We start from the raw sequence: 18,514 nt of genomic DNA, 5'->3' as shown, positions 1-18,514 counted from the left end.
TGAATACTAATATGTGTGTCTTTGAGTCTTTGTTAGAAAAAAAATGTACCCAGAGAAGCAATTTTTGATATAGGTTTAGAAACAAGGATCAGACCACTATGTCTCTACTCTTCTAAAAAACAGCATTTATTCTTGGTATAGTAATTGAGAACTTTTTATTAAATTATTATAAATATAGCTAAGCTAATTATGGTTAGACCATAGATTTGTGATGACTTCTAGAAGAAGAAGTAAGATTTCCTTCTCTCATTTCCTTCTTAAGAATGAGGTGCCTAGAGCCCAAATTTTAAGAGGACACACTTAAGGCTCTGAGAATGCACAGTCCACACCTGAGTGTAAGTACCTCCTTAAATTTTGAGCCCTAGATACCTTGCTTACCTCACCCTACTCCTGACTCTATTTATGGTATCATAGTGGTTGTATATACTGTGTATGTTCAATAGAATCTGGCTGACCAGGCTGAGATAGAAATTAATATAGGAAAAGTATTATTTGCAACAATTGCTTTAGGCTACCTACACATTGACACCCTGCTAAGGCAAAAGAAGGAAAATTATTTTAGAGTCAGTTTTCCAGATAGCTTCATTCATAGAGACAGTAAACTGGAAAACAAATAATTCCAAACCTATAATCTTCATCTAACATGGTTTAATTATCGACACGTATTATCTGGTTTATTTGTTTTTCTTTCTTGTTAAATTTTAAATCAGAATCTATGGCCACGCTACCTTGAACAAGCCTGATCCCGTTTGATCTCGGAAGCTAAGCAGGGTCGGGCCTGGTTAGTACTTGGATGGGAGACCACCTAAGAAGACCAGGTGCTGTGGGTGTAAAAAAATTAAAAAATAGGAGATTGTAAGCTGACAAGGTCCTTGCAATCTACAAGGTCAACCAAGGGTTGCATCGCCTAAAAAATTTAAAAAATAATAATAAAATAAAATAATTTTTAATCAGTAAATTTTTAAATTAGAGAAGGTAAATATAACCTTTATATGTGAGATAACTAGGTTTGTGTCAGGCATTGCACATGTGCATCCATTTAGGTGCCTGGCAGTCGTATAAACAGGCCAGCACAGTAGGTATGGACTGTAGTGGCCTACGAAAGCCATACCTCACCTATGACATTCAACTTCAGAATTTTAAATTCTGTGCTGGAAAACCAAATAGTTCCACTAATCTAGTATTTTGTCTTGTAACTACTCTTTAAAGCCTCAGAATATAAAATGTAGTATTAAATGTTTATATTTCTCCATAATTTATCCCCCTCCTCCCAACCTACAAACAAGAACAAAACAGCAATAACAGCAAAAACAATAAAAGCTTAGCCTTGCACTAGAGAAACTGAAATGATCTTAATTTGTGGCCATTCTTTCCAGAAGATGGAAGATATGAAGGTGTTATCGACAATTTAATGTGATTTTCTGAGCAATAGCCAGCCAATCGTCTAGTAAGTCCTTGAAGGGATGAGAAAAAAACAGCTGTAGTTATCGTGGGTGAGTGAGGACACGTGAAATCTAGCGGCAAACCCTAATGGGGTATGACCAAAGTGTCACTAAGCACTGGGCTAGCGAGAAGGTAAGGCCAGAAGCTAGCCGAAAGATTCTTTTTAAAAACAAAAAGGGAGACCAAGAAAGACCAATTTAGATGACTTTCTAAATAATCTTTATTTAATCCATTATTTTGCCTAAGACTAGTGCACTGTATACAGCATTATTGTCTTTAATTTTTTTTCTTGTTTCTGCAATGACTTTTTTTCATCAGAATAATTTGTCTTGAACAATACTAGCATGTTGCAACACCTAACATAATATTTGTAACTAATTAATTCCATTACTTACTTGAGTGCAATCGGCCTTGATATAGTTATAACATTGTCTACATGAAGACCACAGATACTGTGAATTGTTTAGTTCTTAAATGAATTGGTGATTAAAATATAGAAATAACCACACACAATTATATGTGCAAAACAAAGACTTATATTGCTTTGTGTCAAGATCTGTCACAAAGAATAGAAAGGCAGTGAAAGCACAGAAAATGTTCATTTCTGTAGTGGGCTTTTTTACAAGGGAAGAAGTGTGCTTCAAGAGAGCATGCATTGAAAAAGTTTATACAATCACTGGACCATTTTGGAAGGGCTCCTGAGAAAACATACACCATTATTCTTCCCTCCGTTGTCCCACCACCACTACCCTATGTGCAAACTTCGGTAGCCTAAAACTTTTGTTCCTGAGAAATCTGAGGAGAATTTTATTTCATAAGTTTTCTTTGGTCACTCTCTCCAGCATTAATGCTCAGGCTGTAAAAATACATGGCTAAATTTAATTGAAAACTCATGTTTATTTAGGGAAAACAACTATTGTGTATACCTAAGGGTATCAGTATCTCATTTAAAAAGATTCGTTAAGAAAAATGAGGTACTTCCACCTTTGAAATTGAGTCTTGACATCAAAACTAATTTTACAGAAATGGGCAGGAATGTTTCTGTATGAGAAGAGATCCTGAACTTTTTTGGATAGTTCTCTACAGTCCCATTAAAATTCTCATTCCCTATTGGTTCCCTGGAGACCAGAATTTTACTGGTTTTTACACTTATTAAGAAGTAAGAAATCGTTTTTACCTCGCAACATTTCATCATTTGCAAGTTGAAGTTAGAGTATTCCTCTTCCCTGAATTATAGAATGCCACTTCATTGGAAACATTCTTCAATATAAATACCAAGTATCATTTTTGTTCCTCAAAGTTGTTCTTGATTCCAGTTTGTTTCCAATTTTTATCCTTTCTTAAAAAAAAATAAAAAAAAATCTGTCTAAAGCTATGATTTATATGGAATCCTGATTAAATTATTTCATTTTAGACATGAGACACTCAAAGGTGTTTTTGTGATTGTTTTTTGCCATAGACAAGCTACTTTAGGATTTTGTATTTATTTGACCTCAGTGTGACCAACTTTAAAAAGAAATAGCATAAAAGACAAGAAACATTCTTAGATTTTTAATTCAATTTCTTAATACCGAAAAATTAAAATAAAACTAAAGTATTATTTAATTAAATTAAAATCACTGCCAAGTCTCTCTCTTTTTTGTTACTTATCTTTTCCTTATATGAATGTTTTAACTTTTCATCTGGTTAATTCTAATTTTCTTTTCCTTTGTGATTTCTTCCAGAGCTTTGAAGTTTAGAATGTCATCTTTTTATAGATACTAGATAAAAACGATCTTGTTATACCTTCTATTTTTTGTTTTATATTAATATTTTAATCTGAAATTTATTTGAAATAGAGCACACTGTTAAGGTTTTACTATATTTTTGTACTGACTCTGAGCATTGATCGTGCCCTTCCCCACTCCTGAGGCCAGTGCTGGAGGATTTCTCCTGGGGCTCTCCCTGCACCAGTGTGTTCACTCACGCATGTCTGTGACTTCGGGCCAGAAAAAATATCAGTGATAAACTCATCATTGGCTGAGGGATACTTTGAACTCTTGTTGTTCTCCCAGTCCTCCTGATTAGCTCTGTGATGGCTGTTTCATGCATTCTGTTTAGGTTTTACAGCTATATTCAATGGAAAAGGTAGGATCGAGCATTCTTACATCATCTTATTCAGAACCAGAAGTAGAATTGTCATTTTTAATGTTTATTTATAACTTCACTGAAACTCTAAAAACTGAACTGAAATAGGCAAGTCACAGCCTTAATAGACATATTTGTGAGAAGAAAACTGTTCCAGAGTTTTGAAATAAAGATATATCTTGGACTAACTATCTCTGTGGAGGTAAGCCAAAAGCAAGGTTTTACTCATACTGCCAGTCAGTTGGAACAATAGTACAGGAGCAAAGCCCAATTTAATCCACTAGCATGAATTGAAAATTATACTAGAAATCCAAAGATACAGCAGGAAAGTCACAGTTCAAATTATCTCTTCTTTCTCTCTTGAGTATACTGACAGAGAACATGATCAAAGAACATTATGTGTTTATTAAATTAAACAGATATTTTAGGAATGGAATTTTATTTTGCCTTAACTTCCAAGGACACAGATTTCTAAGAAATGAGACTAATTGAAATGATATGAGACTGACTGAAAAAAAATCATACTATTTCAAAGATATGTCAACCTGAGAATGAATGTCTTGGACATATAGACATAAGTAAAGTACGTCGTACAGACTGGAAATGCTAAACTAGATTATGGTCTACAGGATTCTTATGGAGTCTATAAAAAATGTAACACAGGATTTAGGAAGAAGGATTGACTTGTGGTGCAAATAAACCATAAAACTGGATGAATCGGAGACTGAGAAATGCCTGGTAGTAAAAGATAGATGGAGTGTGTGTGTGTGTGTGTGTGTGTAAATCTATATAAGAGACTGGGATGATAGTTTCTAAATAATAATTTAGAAGGGTAAATTTTAAACTTTTTTATAAATGACTCTTTTTAATAAAATATACTTATGTTTAATGATAAAATAAAGTTATTAAAAAAACACTTTAAAATTTAAAAAATAAATGTCTAATTGAAAACAGGATTTATTTTATTTGGATTTTTTTTATTTGGTTCTTTTTCTTTATTCCATGCCCACACTATCACAAAAAAATAGTTTAGAATTTTTTTTTTTGTTACAGTGTTTGTTTCCTTCTTCTCTCTAAAATGGAATTGCATCATATATATTGCTCTGCACTCTGTTTTTAATCACATAACTATATCACAATGAAATATTTCCAGGTAGGTAGACATAGGTACAGCTAATTCAGAGGCAATACTAAAACTTCTTAAATCATTCCATATTTAATATATGTTAGATCCATTTCTTGTTTTTAAGGAGATAATTTTTATTCATCTTTGACTTGTCTCATTAAAGATTTAATAAAAAGTACATAAAACAATCTTTGGTTTTTGAAATATGTTTTAAAATATTTGAATAATAAATTTATATATTTATTTTCTATATTTCCCCTGCATTATTTTTATTATTCAATTTTTTAATTTTTATTATAGTTTCTCTATATAGGAAATGACCTCTACTTAAAATGATATCAACTATATTAGGCTGCCTGTTAGTTTAAGTAAATTCGGAAAATAGAATATTGGCAATTGGTGAATGGTCTCCAGAGAATTTAACCTACTATGTTGGTAGAAACAGAAGTCCCTACAGAGCACTTTGATTCTGTTAAATTCAGTGAATGGTGGTTCCGTATCATAGAATTATAATATAGAAAAATACCATGGAAAAATAACATTCATTTATCATCTTTTCATTCAATAAATCTTGTTAATTAAATAAGCATTTATGGGGTATTCATTGTGAGCCAAGCATTGCAGTCAGTATTGAGGCCTCAGGGGTATAAGTAATGATCCCTACTCTGAAGAATCCATGTGTAGTGAAGACACAAACCAACTTGCAGTGATAATACAGTACTATATCTAGAAAATTAGGGAAACAAGCACACATGAGTCAAACACAATGTCATCTATTCACCATTTCTCCTCATATTACTTCTCCCTGAACATTACAAAAACTATCTTTCCCCCCTCCAACCTCCCATCCCCACCAGGTAGTAAGCCAAGGCCACTTGACTATTAATCTGGCCTATTAAATGTGGCCAAATAGAAGTGGGCCACTCCAAGGTTAAAGCTGTGAGAATCTCCTTTGTGATCTTAAAGTTTTTCTATTCCTCTATAGTGGTAAGTACAGAAGTCTGGATCACCTGGATTACCAGCATACCACAAGGTGAATCATTGCCCTTGGCCATGATTAGGACTCACATAGGACTTTATGAAAGCAGCCAAGTCCTTGAGATTTTTGAGATGTTTATTAAATGTAGCACAACTTAGACTAACCTCCAAATATAATATGCAAAAAACATAGATAATAAAATTGATTTTTGGTAGCAATAAGAAAAGGTTTTGGAAGACCAGTGCTCACAAGTAGACAAAGAGAGGATCATATATAAAGACATTAGGGTGAAAAACTGATTATATAGCATTTGTGGAAGTATAAAAAGTATTGCAAAGATAATCATTTTAGGTTCAGAAAAGGAATGAATTTTAAAAACACTAGCCATAGTGAATAGCATTCTAAAATGATTTATCAGTCAGAGTTCTAGACTGCAAGTAATAGAAACTGATTCTTGCTTATTTAAGTTAAGAAAAAAGAGAGAGATAAAGAAATTGGAAAGGTTCTCAGGTAAATCACAGAAATTAGAGTACAAAGCTCAGAAAATAAAAAAAAAAAAAAAATAGGACAAAACCAAAAGATTCTGGTGAGCAGGACTATTGCCAAGGTTACTCAGCATACACAATCTGGTCAGACCATATCTGCTTGGCCGCATCCACTAGACTCCATTACTCCTGCCCCAGGACTTGGGACTCCTGCCACTCTACAATTCTCCTTTTATTTATTCATCATTTGTCCAATGTTACAGTCCTTTTCTAGAGACATTTTATTGCCTAAGCATAGATTTACAATGCCCCTATTTACTACCAGGATACAGAGAGGGAGTATATCTTCCTGTTTTTTTTGTTTGTTTGTTTTGTGAAAGCAAGGTTTAGATACTGGGCAAACAAAATAACAACAAAACAAACAAAAAACAAAAAACTGTATGACCCTAATTTATCTCTTCCTTTACTCTCTGCATGTCAAATATATGCCTTTCTTCTATATCTTCAAACAAGCCCGACTTAAACCTATGCCCACTATCTCCTTTTCTATCTTTGCATTCACCTTTTCAATAATTATCAACTATGTTGTCACCTCCACAGGGAGATTTTTTCTGACAATCTGTACTTCTGCCAACTCTCCTTAATCACTATATATCATATAACTTTTTTTTTAAAATTAGCTGATAAACTTTGTTAATATTTGAAATAATATTAGTCATTTTGTTTGGTTACATGCTTGTCACCTTTCTTTCAGGATACCGAAAGCAGATTTTTTTTTTTTTTTAATGAGTACAAGTATCTGTATCCTACAACTTTTTTATTCATTCATCCATTCATGGACAATTAGGTTGTTTCTATGCTTGCCTATTGTAAATAATGCTGCTATGAACATGGGAGGTGCAGATTTTTTTTTGAGCTAGTTTTTGTTTCCTTTCAATATGTTCCATAAGTGGAATTACTGGATTATATGATAGCTCTTTTTTAATTTTTTGAGAGTCCTTCATTATTTTCCCTAGTGGCTGTATTAGTTACAATATAATCTACAGTGTACAATAGTACCTTTTTCTCTACATCCTCACCAGCATTTGTTATCTCTTGTCCTTTTTATGATGGCCACTTAACAGGTGTGAAGTGTTATCTCATTTTGGCTTAATTTGCATTTCTCTAATGACTAGTGATGTTGAGCATCTTTTCATGTACCTGTTGGCTTTTCATATATCTTCTTTAGAGAAATGTTTATTCATATCCTTTGCTCATTTTTTTAAATTGTTTTTTGGCATTGAGTTGTATGAATTTGGATATTAACTCCTTGTCAGATAAATGGTTTACAAATTTTTTTCACATTCTCTAGGCTCTTTCACGTTGTCCATGGTTTCTTTTGCTATGCAGAAGCTTTTCAATTTGATGTAGTACCATCTGTTTATTTTTTATTTTATTTCTTGTGCTTTTGCTGTCATATCCAAAAAACCATTTCTAAGACCTTTGTCAAGGAGATTTTTCCTATGTTTTCTTCTAGGAGTTTCAACGTTTCAGGTCTTAAATTTACGTCTTTAATCTACTTCAAAATAATTGTTGTAGTGGTGTAAGACAAGTGTCCAGTTTTACATGTGAATATCCAATTATTCCAGCATCATTTATTGAAAATATTGCCTTTTGTCCACTGAATATTTTTGACTCCCTTGTTAGATATTAGTTGACCATATATGCTTGGGTTTATTTCTGGGATCTCAATTCTGTAGCATTTGTCTATTTGTCTGTTTTTATGCCAGTACTGTATTATTTTGATGATGATAGCTTTATAATATAGCTTGAAATCACGAAGTGTGATGCCTCCTGATTTATCCTGCTTTCTCAGAATTTTTTTGGCTATTTGGAGTTTTTCTGGTTCCATATATATTTTAGGAGTGTTTTTGGCCCATATTATATGTTCAATGGCTATCCAGTGAATGAAGTTTGGGGAAGCTGGAACTCTTTTGACATTAAAGGGCTACTAATGATAAGACAAAGATGACTTTCACTTAAGTATAAGACATATGAACAGAATTGTAGTATGTTGAGGAATGTTTATAGTAAGATAAAAACTAAAATGAAAACTGTAATTTTGAAATAAAGTAATGGTTATTTTTTTCTTCCTTAAAAGAAACATTGCAGATCATCAGTCAAATGTACCTCACTTAAAGCTGATTTAGCTTAATTTACCTGCTTGTCCTGCTGATTCTACAGATCTTTCCTCAAAAGTGTCAAATCCATGAGTTTAAATTTTAAATTTTCTGAATTTCACTAAAATTTATTATCCCAAAATAACATATGAGACTCCTGTAAAACTAAAAAGAAAGCTTAATATATTAAGATAATTATATTTTCTACTAATAATTTCAGGTCTAATAAATTTCATAAAAAATTAAAATTTTACTTTTTAATGATATTTAGCTTGTAACATTATTCTCTCTTTCTTTTGCACTTTCCATAACCAGTAATTTTCATCATTATTGGTGAAGGATTGTCTTCAAAAAGAATCATCATTTCTTCTTCATTGAATTGTATCTTACCTTTGTAAGGTGAGTCTTAAAGTTGAAATTGGAACCATTTGCTTTCTTTCTAGTGATGTAAAATCAATGGTGGTTCTTTATTTAATTTTATATTCAACTTGAATAAAAATTACAGAATAAATGAATTATTTATTTTTTTCTGTCAGCCTTATGAACAGATATTATAGTATCTCTGTGGAGCACAGAAAAACTACCTTATTTGTCCCAAATAACACAATTAATAAATGACTTGATTGGTATACAAGTATAAATAGTCCAATGGTAGTTTTCACTTTTAACTACTTTACTATTAGTATTTAATAAAATATTTTCATTTATTGTTTTCATTAGTCTCAGTATATGTGTAATTATTATGTGACTCTCACAAAGCAATCCTATTTTGTTTGGGGAAAACAATATAAAAATATATATTTCAGCTGTACATATATCAAGAGCATCTTACTTATAATATGAAAAGGAGATAGCATTTGAATAATTTGGTTATGTTTATCTACTCCCTATTTGACATCTACCATTTATATCATCTAAGTTATTCTACTAGGATCTTCAATACTGTAAAACATGAAAATGTCCTTTTATTTTGGAGCTAAAATTTTGATATTTTCATGATTTTTGTGATTTTATTTATAATTTTACTGAGATCATTCTTTAATATGAAGAAAGGTTAATACAATCAGAAAGAATTAAAATAATTAATTAAGTGTTTCAGGAATGAAATTATTCATCTTAAGGAGTGCAAATAGCTTTCTCCAGTTCACTGTATCCAAGTAAATCCAGAGTAGATAATACAGCATAGGCACAGATATGACTACTTGTTTCATAAGTAAAAACAGAAACCTAGAAAAATGTCTTCAAATGATATACCTAGAAAATAAAGATTGTACTTGAGTAAGAAAACAATTCTAACAGTGTATTAGAGCCTTTGACTTAAAAGGCAATATACACATGAACAAACCCAGTCTAGCTCTTCTGCAAGAAGGAAGGCACTAGAGCACAAACCACAACATATTGAGAACTCTCCTTGAGTAGCATCAAGGTTATAAAACTGAAAATGAAATGGAAGGAAAATAACTCCACCAAAAGTAGTTTTCGGTATATACATGACGATAAAAATGAGAAAAAAAATATTGCTCAATCAAAAAAGATAACAGAGACTCAATACATCATATTAGCTAAGTAGTTACCAATGACTCTATTTTGACAATTATGTTTCAAAATTTGCTCATATTTTCTACATGTATAACAAGAACAGGTAAGTTATATATTTTTAATTTTTAGCATAAATCTTGAAGAAGAAAATAGAAGATCAAAGGCATAAAGTTCTCTCAGGTTCCCTCCACTGATATTGTCCATATTTATTTCATAAAAAAAAAATGTTCTTCATGAATGATATCTGTGTTCTAAGGGCCTCTAAAATAGAAGGGATTCATTTCCTACTGAAGACACTATTATCTTAATTTGAATATTGTAATTCTCTTCTTGGTATTTTTTGCTTGGACATTTTGAAATTAAATATGCATCCAGTCTAGTTGAAATAAATAGCATTATATTATCATTAGTTACAAATTCTTTGTGAAATCAGGAATTTTTTTTCCAAATTTTCAACAATTCTATGAGAATATATATTTAGATGAGTTGGAAAGAAAACTTCGAGTGTAAAATTCCTTGAGATAAGTAATTTTGAACAAAGATAGTAACATTATCCATTAATTTATTAATGTTAGAAATATTTATTAAACCCCAAATATTGCCCACTGGGGATAGACAAATGACTAGGGTTACTCCTTATCCTCAATAAGCTCATAAACAAATAGATAAGAGAAGTCAAAAAACTAATTTATAATGTAATTATTATAAAAAATAAACTACATAACTCTATATTTAGATAAATTGTATATTTATATAATTATAAATTATAAAAATATAATAGATTTGTGTTTAATATTATATGAGAACACAGAAAAATAATTGTATATTTCTCATTTCTCACCTCCTGTTTTTCACTACGAGACCTTGCTCATTCTCTTCATGAAATTTATCAAAATATTAAATATTTCTTTATTCACTTGTCTTTGCTATTACTCTACAGTGCTAATTAGTAGGGCATAATAATGTTCCATTGAGTATAAACCAAGTGATTTTTTTTAAATAGTATATTTATTTGCTCTAGAATGCAAACAGAAGGTTTCTGAGCCAGAGGGAGACTTAAAAATCAGTAACTATATAGGTTTCCTAAGCTACAGTTTTCTTCAAAGCAATGTGATTCAGTACAGACCCCATTGGTATAGCCTTTTGGGGTCTATAACGAATCACAATGGGGTCTGTACCAAAGCTGAGAAACCTCAAATTTATGAATCTAGGGTCTTATATAGTAATTGGTACACGTCAATTCTGTAAGGTTATTTCTGTTTTTTTATTTATGGAATTTTTGGATTGGACTAGATTGTACTCATCGATTTATGAAATCATATGGTTAGACTAACCAAAATTAGGAGGTTGCACAAGAAGATATTTAAAATCATTTTAAACTCAGAAGTCTATATATTGTCTTGTTTTATATACATATGCACAACACATACACACTTCAAGAAATAAAGCCAGAAAAAAATAACTGAAATGATAAAATTTAGTTATGTCCCATAGTTAAAGAATATTGTTAGTCTTCTCTCACACAGACATTACACATTTTATAAAACAAATTGTTACTCTGCATTTATCAGTAATGTTACACTTAATCACACAAACAGGGAATTCCATTTTATATAAACATGAACATATTATAATATTTGATATTATTATTTGAAGTTATAGATTTACATTTAAAAAGCATTATTTCAAGTGTGAATTTTCTTAGATTTTACAGCACTTCATAAATATTATATAATATTAAGATTGTGAAAGTGAACATATGACTGTTCTAATTGTAAATTTCTGTATATATTTGGGTAAACTGCTAGTTATCTGTGGTAACTAGCGAAAAAAGACACCTAAAATTTATTCTGTAAACTCATCCTCTCTGGTATCTTAATTATATTATGATTCTTTTGGCCTTAGCATAAATACTAAAAAAAACCAAAACAAAACCATGAACCACACTTAGGCATGTGTACACACACAAGCAAACATATACATGTACGCACCCAAACAGATAATAATTTAGCAGTTGTTTAATTAATTCTATCTAAAATGGATTTATCTTCTCTATGATTCAGATGATGACCAATAGGAAAATAACCAAAGACAACCTGTAGTAAACAGAACTCTAAAATGGCCCCTAAGTTTCCTGCCCCCGGGTGTACAAAAACTGCATAATCCCTTGAGACTGAATATGATGGATTTTACTCCCATGATTAGGTTATGTGATTTGGTACAACTGATTTAAGAAGGGAGATTTCTAGTATTGCCTGACCTATGCAGATGAGATCTTTAGAAGCAGAGACTTCTCCCCAGTTGGTCAAGGAGGAAGAAGTTAAAAATTGAAAGAAGCATGAGGGGGATTTGACCAGGGAGAGATATTCCACATCTGGCTTTAAAGATAGAAGAGGCTATGTTGCAAGGATTTGAAAGCAGTCCCTACTTACTGAGAATGGCCTCAGCTAATGGGTAACAAAGAAACAGGGACTTTAGTCCTATAGCCACAGGAAATGAAAACTGCCAACAATCTTAATGATCCTGGAAGCAAATTTTTTAACAGAAGTATTTGTTTTTTTATTGTTGAATTGTAGTTCTTTTTGTTTTCTGGATATTAGCCTTTATCAGATATATGATTTGTAAATATTTACCCCCTTTTGTGGCTGTCTTTTAATTCTTTTGATAGTGTCCTTTGATGGTATTTGTTTTCTATACTTTGTGTTTTCTTTTGATTCTCAATTTCTCCATTACTGATTGTTTTATATTTAGTTCTTTTTTTTTTTTATAGCATGCCATTTTTATTCCCTTCTATCTTTTTTAAAATTTCTTTTTTAGTTATTCTAAGTGGTTCCATAGGTTGTTTAAGTTTAAGGTGTTAATGTAATGCCCAAGATAACAACTGAGGACCTCGATTTTTGATCTGAGTGAAATGGAAAGATGTTGGGTGTTTTTGACTGGATCTGTTTTTTTTTGTTTTTATCTAGATGCAGTGCTAAAAAGACTGTTGAGGAAATGTGCCAGGCAAAGGCTGAAGTCAGATGTGTTAGGAGATTTTGTAATGATACAAGCAAAAACAGATGGTGGCTTGGACCAATGTGGTAATGATGGAGGTGTTAGTTTTCAAATTCTAAGTACACTTTTGATAATAGAACCATCAGGATTTGCTAAGGAATTAGATGTGGACTGTGGAAGAAAGAGAAGTCAAAGGTGACAACCAGAAGATTTTAAAAGATTGAATTCTATTTGGAAGTAGAATTCCTTTTGGAGGTAGAATCCCAATATTTAAGAGACCTGTATTAAATGGATTCCTCATCAATTTTTTGATAAATTGTATTCCATATTTAAGATAAACTATATTTCAAAGCTGGTATATTCATAGGTTAGATTTCTGTTTTATTTTGTTTTTCATTAAACTATCAGAATATAAAAAAATAACATGGAAATAGAAAATTTCTAATCTTGTTTGATGAAATCACTCTCTGAACATTTTCTGGCTTCCTGCAGTGACCTAGTTCTTTCAAGTCAATGGACTATGGTTATGGTTAATTTTTGCCTTCTTTTACTCATAAATATACAAACTGACTATAAAATCAGGGAAGGAAAACAACTATGCCTACCTTTTCCATGTGGGCAAACCAAAAACAATCCCTTGCTTCAACTGATTAGATTCAACTATGCCTACCTTTTCCATGTGGGCAAACCAAATACGATCCCTTGCTTCAACTGAAATTATTAGATTTATATATGTGTGTGTGTATACACACACACACACACACACATATATAGTTTATATGTAAACTATAGATTTATGATATTAAAATTCAGTTTTCTAACTTGTTAAGTACAGCTCTCTGACAATTTGAAAATGTAATCAATTTTAGTTCTACAAAATTATGCTCTGCCACTGTACATATACATACATATATGTATGTGTGTGTGTATATATAGATATAGATATATATATATAAATGTAAAATATCAACATATAAAATTACTGAATCTTAAAATAATGGGTAAAGATACCAGTTAAGAATTTTCTCCCAATTTTGACCTATTCTTCTTCAGATTTGATAGTTGTTTTTCATCATTTATCAGTGGAATGCTAGGGTCAATATATGAAAGATCTTTATTGGACTAAAGGTATTTTTAAAGTTTTTCCATTGCCTGGCACCTATTAACATGAAAGAGTTAAAATAATTTTTGAAGAAATCAAATATATAAACATGGCATAGCATATCTATTAAGGAAAAATGGTCTTAGTTTTTATGAAAATAAGTTTAATCAAGTTTTTAAATTTTTCTTTAGCATGTGATTTAAATTAAAATAATGTGACAACAAAGTTCAAACAAAAAACATTACAGTTTAAAATAGATGTTATTATTTAAAAAATATTATCTAGCTTATTCAATATTTATTATTCAAAATAATTTTACTGTTACATCTCAACTATTTACTAATTACTTACAAACAATAGACCAAATTGAGTAAAATATTCCTATATCTTAGCTGCTATAAGAAAAACAATGTACAAAATTTTATCTTTTTAGATAAGTAATATAGCTTTCAGTAAAATACACTATTTGTAGCTTAGAAATTTAAATTCCAGAAACAGCTTAGCTTACTTATTTTAGGAACAAAGTCTCATGCATTTTTATCTATGTCTATATTATTTATTATGCTATACCTTACTTGAGCTAAGTTACTATTCTGAAGCAAAATTTTAAAAATTAGCCCTGGGAAACTTTGAAAGTATACTCTGCCAAATATTATTTTGCCTTGGTCATATTTAGGACATTATCATTAGTGTTTTGCTGTAGTTTTATTTTAACTTTTTTTTTTTTTCCTTTGTTATGACCTTGGGCATGAATAAGCTCATTAAAAATTAAATTGCTTATTATAGCCTGGCATCACTTTCCGCTTTGATCAGAAAGCACAATAGGTTCCTTGAGTGGATTTACCTATAAAAAATTCTAGTAATGAGAACAGAAAAGGCAAGTTTAATAACCTTAATGCTGAAACAAAAGCTATGGAAATGCCACCAAGGGGGTGATAAGAAATGTGTTGTATAGCAAAAATAAGCTATAGATTTATGATAATAAAATTTTGTTTTCTAACTTGTTAAGCAAGCCTCTGTTATGATTTGAAAATCTAATCAATTTTAGTTATACAAAATTATATTCTACCACTATACATATTTTGCTGATAATATTTATGTTGTCATCTCTCTACTGCCTGCCTCAAACAGAAGAGTATTATGAGCAACCTTTGAATAATTCCACTGAAAAGAAAACAGTTTAAGTGGGTAGTTTTAAAATAGTTTCTATATTAGGTATCTCCATACATTGAAAGCTTTATTCTTTAAAAAAAAAAAAAAAATTGGTTGCAGTTATTTTACAGTTTTGATTGTGCTATAACTATTTAGGTCAGTGTAACTCTGTTCCTAGAATTAGAATGTAATTTATAATTTTCTACCTTTTCAGCATATAGGGGAATAGCAAAGTAAAAGCAGAATGAATTATATCAGAGGTTTATAGCAATTATGAATGAACTGAAATATTCTGAAAACTTTTACTTGAATTGAAATTCTCTCATATTTTTAGTTTATAAACACTTGCATTTGAAATTTAAAAGCTCTGCACTTGAAATTTCATTTTATAAATGAATATGAAAAGAATTGGCAATATGTCTACTTGTTAATTTTGAATGTAGTTATATCAACATGGAGAAAGAGAAAGTTTTTAAAGTTATTTTTTATAAATGTTGGAATAAAGTATATTTTAATAATAATGTACAATTTAATATCATTTAAATGAAAATTCCAACACTATTCAACTCGAACTGTCACAAAATCATTGGAATCATCAAAAGTCTATTATAATCACTACCATTTATCTTTTACCATAATGTTGAAACCAATCAAATATGGCAAAGGTCTGTAGTCAACCTACTCTGTGCTTAGGAGTTTCCAAGATTATAAAGTAAATTTAAGCTATTGTAAAGCAATGATACTTTAATCGAATTATGGAGATGACATACATTTCTATTACTGAAGTTTGTTAATATTGATTTATAACTCACTTTGAACTCAAAATAAAAGAGAAGAAAATTTTAACAAAATAAAATTATTTGTGATCTATGTATTGCATACTTTTAAGACCATATTACTGTTGCTGGAATGAGTATGTACTTATAGCCCTGAAGAACCTTAACTTTGGATATTTCTTTGCATTAAAATTTGAGTTTATTTTTATTATTTATTTATTTCTATATAATTTTAGTACCTCTTGTTGAAAATTAAATATATATATACTTTTATTATACACAATAAGCAATTTTAAAATACTCATCAAATATGTATGATGTCTTACAATAAAGGACAGAAAATAAAGATAGACAACTAGAAATAGAGCTGGAGATGTAGACTAGGAATTTATTTACACACAGGGTATCAATGATAATTAATTTTTCATGTTAACATGTAGTTGCTACATGTTAATGTACTTACCTCGTCTCATATTATAGATTTATTTTGGCTAGTATAATTTTTCACTAATATAATTGATACTGTAATATTTATATGTATGTCTTATAGCATTTTATCTATATTTATATTTATCCCAGATGATAAATTAACAGTAATTACATCTCTTAATGAAGAAGTACACATAATTTCTATTTCTTTAGCATACTGGTAAATTGACTTATAAAGCCATTTTATTAATTTACAATGATATAAGGTAAAAAAGGAATATAAATTTCTCGATATTTTCTTGTTACATTTGCTTATGTGACAGTAGTAAAGTAAATTTTATTGTTCTTTAACTGTGTTTTTTAAATTATAATTGTTATCTGTAACATTTGCCTGAATATCTACTAGAATCTAGAATATTTTATTAAACTACACAAATATTCTTATCTATGTTATAACACTTTTCCTACACATATAAATTAGTCTTTAGACTTTTATTTCTGATGTTTTGAAGTTATCGAAGTTTAAAGAGTTAAAACAACTGGACCATGACTCATTTTCCTCTCCTTCCCTGTAGGACATTCTGAGAAAGAAAGCAGGTGACCCAGGCTAATCTTCCTGAAAACGTGCTGATAATTGGACCTCTTGGCAAATAGACTAATTATACTGCTATGAGGAAAGTCTTTATCTATGAAATACTTTCAGCAGACAGCCTACAGTTAAGTTTTGCTTATTGGAAAACAAACTTAGAATCTGTATATTTACAAGGCATTCTCCTTGGCAAATATCATATAAGCTACAAATGTATAAGCCGTAACTGTATAATCAAAATTCTATTTGTGTGTGAGACATCTGATAAATCTCTTTAGAGTTCTCAGCTATTACTCTGGGCCAGAGAGCTCTGGTCCAATGCCGGGAAAAAAAGACCAGGGGACTTGCTCTCGATGTCTCAGTCTTCTTGCTTTCACTATGCATAATTACTTATTACTTTAAAATTATTAGAAAATATTTCACACTGGTAATGACTATAATTTATGTGAATCTGATTTGACAATGCAAACTTTTGTTTTAAACTCATATATACACATGTGTGCACACATACACATACATAGTCACAAATTCGTATTATTTAATGTTTCTTTTTTATTTCTGTAAATTTTATAACCATAAAATCTCTCACATATAAGATAAATGTAGATAACAAAGGCATACTATATACCCAAACTTGTGCTAGATAACAAATAAGTTCCTTGTAATTAAATAATTTATAATTTAGTGAGTTCTATAACCTGAGTGCACAATGAAGGAATGTCAAGGAGAGAAATTGATCTACCACGAATACATAAAATAAACTAGAAGTAGACATATGTAGTTTTAAGTTACTGAGATTTTCATTGTGTTCATACCTATACTAAATGTACTGATAAAAAATATTATTAGCAGTGTGGTTCTACATTAAAAAAAAGTAGCATAGGCTCTTGTCTAGATGTTGAATAGCAAGAAAACTTTGTTTGAAGATTGGAAAACTCTCACTCCATGCATTGTGTTGGTAGAAATTCTGTAAGCATCTCCTGTAGCAACTCAGAAGACTGAACTAAATGAGTCTATGGCTTCAGTTGAAAGTCAGGAAACAGAATGTTAATTACTACTGGCCACATTACACAGGGCGCTGCTAGAAGAGTTTAGAAAAACAAATCATTATAAAAAGGGTTAAAAGAAAATTCAATGAGTCTATATTCTGGGACTTTTGGAGTGGAGAGATGAAACTTATCTTCTAACTATGAAAAACAAATCTGAGAAAACCATCATGTAGCAAAATAGAAAATCAGCCCTGTGGTAAGAACCAAGTCAAATTTATTTCCTCTGTTAAATCTAACTTTGATTAAGTTCATACCAGTGAATATTTCCAATTAGTCGAGAGTCATTCAGAAGAAAAAGTCTAAGGAATAGCTCTCCTTTTAAGTTTAAAGTACCTGTAATTGGGACTTGACAAAGAAACTTGCCACGAAAATTTGGATATAGCTACTAGAACACAAAGCTGATTGGAATCCACTGCTGAATGACTTTTAACCACAAATTCCTATGGAAAATAGTCCAGCTCCCAAGGAAAGACTTCTTTCTAATGCCTTCTTTGGCTAGAACTAAGTAAGATATTGAAAAAACAAAACAAAACAAAACATCTTGAAGGCTGAGGCAAGTTCCATG

At 30.5% G+C, this 18,514-nt stretch overlaps 1 pseudogene; it reads left to right on the top strand.

The window, feature by feature from the left end:
• The first annotated feature begins 711 nt into the window (after nt 1-711).
• On the top strand, nt 712-830 carry LOC112483496 (annotated as a pseudogene).
• Nucleotides 831-18,514: the final 17,684 nt, after the last annotated feature.

The sequence above is a fragment of the Pteropus alecto genome, unplaced genomic scaffold (genome assembly GCF_000325575.1).
Source record: "Pteropus alecto unplaced genomic scaffold, ASM32557v1 scaffold24, whole genome shotgun sequence".
Taxonomy (NCBI): Eukaryota; Metazoa; Chordata; class Mammalia; order Chiroptera; family Pteropodidae; genus Pteropus; species Pteropus alecto.
The sequence above is the reverse complement of the archived record's forward strand: the minus strand, read 5'-3'. Positions and strand labels throughout refer to the sequence as shown.